This window comes from Neovison vison, chromosome 2, assembly GCF_020171115.1.
Source record: "Neovison vison isolate M4711 chromosome 2, ASM_NN_V1, whole genome shotgun sequence".
NCBI lineage: Eukaryota > Metazoa > Chordata > Mammalia > Carnivora > Mustelidae > Neogale > Neogale vison.
In genome coordinates, this window is record NC_058092.1 from 207939055 (window position 1) to 207942170 (window position 3116).

Genomic DNA, 3116 nt, shown 5'->3' on the forward strand with positions numbered 1-3116 from the left:
CTTAAATTCAATTAATTAACCTATAATGTATTATTTGTTTCAGGGTGTGTGCATACCTATACTTCAGTAGCATAATGTTTTATTTACTGTTGCTTTGTATTAAGATATGAACTTTGGAAGTATGACCTTTCACCTTTGATTCTCTTTTTCAAGATGGTTTTGTCTATCTTGTGGTCCCTTAAAATTCCATATGACTGTTACGATTAGCTTGTGTATTTCTTCCCAAAGGCCTTTGTGAAATTTCTTGGGAACACATTGAATTTCCACATTGCTTTGTGTACTGTTGCCATCTTATCAGTGGTATGTTTTTTCATCACCATGGGTGTCCTCAGATTTACTTAGGTTTCCCTTACTTTCTTTCAGCAATGTTTTGTAATTTTTAGCGTACAAGATGTACACCTTAATTACATCTGTTCCTAAGTATTTTGTCAATGTTGATGTTCCCTAAAATGGAATTATTTTCTTTAATTCCTTTTTGGATGGTTCATTGCTAATGTATATAAATAAGAAAGATTTTTGTGTATTGATATTTTGTCCTGTAACTTTGTGGAATTAGGGAACTGGCTATAATCATTTTTTGTTGATTCTTGAGGAAGCTCTCTATATAAGATGGTACCATCTCTGGTCTCCAAATAGACCTCATTCTACTCTTTCCTTTCACTTGTGGATTCCTTATTTCTTGCCTTATTGTTCTGGGTTGAACTTTCAGTACAATACTGAGCGAGGAGTGAAAGCCAGCATGATGGACTTGATGAACTTGTTTATGATTTCAGAGTAGTCCTCAAAATAGTCCTGTCAGTCCTCAAAATTGAGCATGATGTTTGATTAGGTTTAGGGTGGGGTGAGGGTTAGGGCTTAGGGTTGGGGTCTCCCTGTTCTCCACTGCACAGAGCCCGTTTTTCTCTGGTAACCAGCAGAATGATCATTTCAGATAACTTTTTGAGCCTCTCTGTGATCAACTCCCCAGCTGCCTGTCCTCTCCAGCCTTACCTCTCCCACCATATCCCCCCACCCGTGGGCCTCCCAGGTGTGTCATTGTCCCACATATGCCTTGGGCCTGGCTCCAGGCCTTTACATTCTCTCTGCCCTCTGCCAGGAGCATTCTTCTCTCCCCCTGCTTCACGTCTGGCTTGTTCCCCTGTTGGCTGGACCTGGACTAGCTGCCCCCCCACACACCGGGTGACCTGACTCATTTTTGCCAGCTGTGTGTGGCCTTTCTCCTATGTAAATATGGTGCCCACTTTCTCTGTGTGAGCAATTTACTAAACTGCTGGGTATGGGGCAGGCACAGGGAAGTAGCCTTAGGGCCTGTGTGAAAAAATCGGTCTCAGGGTGCCTAGGTGTCTCAGTTGTTAAGCATCTGCCTTTGGCTCAGATAGTGATCCCAGGGTCCTGGGATTGAACCCTGCCATGTTGGGCTCCCTGCTCAGCTGGGAGCATGCTTCTCCCTCTCCCACTCCCCCTGCTTATATCTCTCTCTAGCTGTCTATCTCTCTGTCAAATAAATAAATAAAACCTTAAAAAAAAATCAGTCTCAGAGGGCTCACCACCCTTGCTGACAATGGTGGAACTGCTGTCCCCACAGGTACAGCGAGACAAAACTTCCAACTTCTTGGGGCTGGGGAGATGTAGACCTGGACCTGGAAGCTTCCACTCTTAGACTCATGGCTGGGACCTAAGCAAGCCCCTTCTTCTTCTAGCGGTCCTCTTTCCCCTTCTCTGCCCATGGGCTGGACCTGATCTGGGGGAGCTCGAGGGTGATCTCTTCTAGGAATAGCAGTGGTTGACTGATGGACCTTGTCAGCAAGAAGCCCAGTAGCCTTCAAGGAGAACCCTGTGGGGGGTGGAGACAGCTCTGTGGGGGCCAGCAATAGCCCCCTCAAAGCAAAGTGGGGCTTTGAGAGAAAGGAGGGCTGTGCCCAAAGGTGCACCACTCCTGGCAGGTGGGGACAGGACCTGCAGGGGGGCCGGCCAGGAGAGGGCATCTGCATGGTTTGCCTGGGAGCTCAGCATAGGTGGAATGTTCTTGGTTCCAGCATGCTGACTGTAGGGTTGGTTTCCTGCCTCTGAAGCTTCAGGGTCCCCTTTGTATAATGGGGTGCTGATGGCCCCCATCTCTGGGAGCAGAGGGTAGAGAGGCCCCATGGGCAGACTTGCTCAGGACAGGCTGGGAGAGTGGCTGTTGCTTAAACCAGCCCAAGGCCTGTCCCCTTGACGAAGGTGCACACGTCCATGGCCCCCAGCTCTGGGGTCCTGCTGCCAGCCTCTGACAGTGACCCTCCTCCTGTCTTGTCCCTTGTCCCTGTAGGTAGGTGGTCGGCCTAGAGCTGTTCCTGCAGAGGGCAGAGAAGCCCATCATGGTGGGACACAGGGTCACTTACTAGGTAATCACCAGCCAGCGGGCTGCCGGGCCCATGTGCCCCCCTGGGAGGGCTGGAGGGTGGTGGTCCTCAAGGTCCCTGGCGCCCTGCACTGGCAGGATGTGTCCATGCGGTGCATGGTGATGGTCAGCTGCTCTGTAAGCAATGCTTCCTCTGAGAGGTGGATGACCTGGTGTGTGCAGATGTGGACACGATGTTCTGTGACCATGTGGACATGGAGATCCTGTCCCCCCTCTTTGGCACCCTGCACCCCATTTTCTACCAGGTGTCCCATGAAGACTTCAGCTACTATTGCCAGCCACAATCCCAGGCCCATATCCCCAGGGACCAGGGTGATGTTTACTACATGGGGGCTTTTTTGGGGGAGTTGGTGGTGGACATTTACTGACTGACATTGGCCTGTCACCAGGTGTTGGGGATCGACCTGGCCAATGGGATCGAGATTGTGTGGTGTGTTGAGAACCACTTGAACAGGCATCTACTGGACCACAATGCCACCAAGGTGCTATCCCAGAGGACCTGTGGGACCTGCAGTGGCTGGGCTGTCCCCTGTTTTTTTTTTTTTTTTTTTTTTTTTTTTTTTTTTTTTAGTATATGTGCTGCCGAAGCAAGCACTGGGCTGTCCCCTGGAGGACCTGTGGGACCCATGGTGGCTGGGCTGCCCTTCCCTGCCTTCATGAAGAAGCTGAGATTCAGGCTGTGCCCAAGAATCACCAGGACATGTGGGACTCATGA

The 3116-nt window shown here is 49.8% G+C and overlaps 1 pseudogene; it reads left to right on the forward strand.

Moving 5' to 3' along the window:
- Positions 1-1561: 1561 nt before the first annotated feature.
- Positions 1562-3116, forward strand: LOC122899279 (annotated as a pseudogene).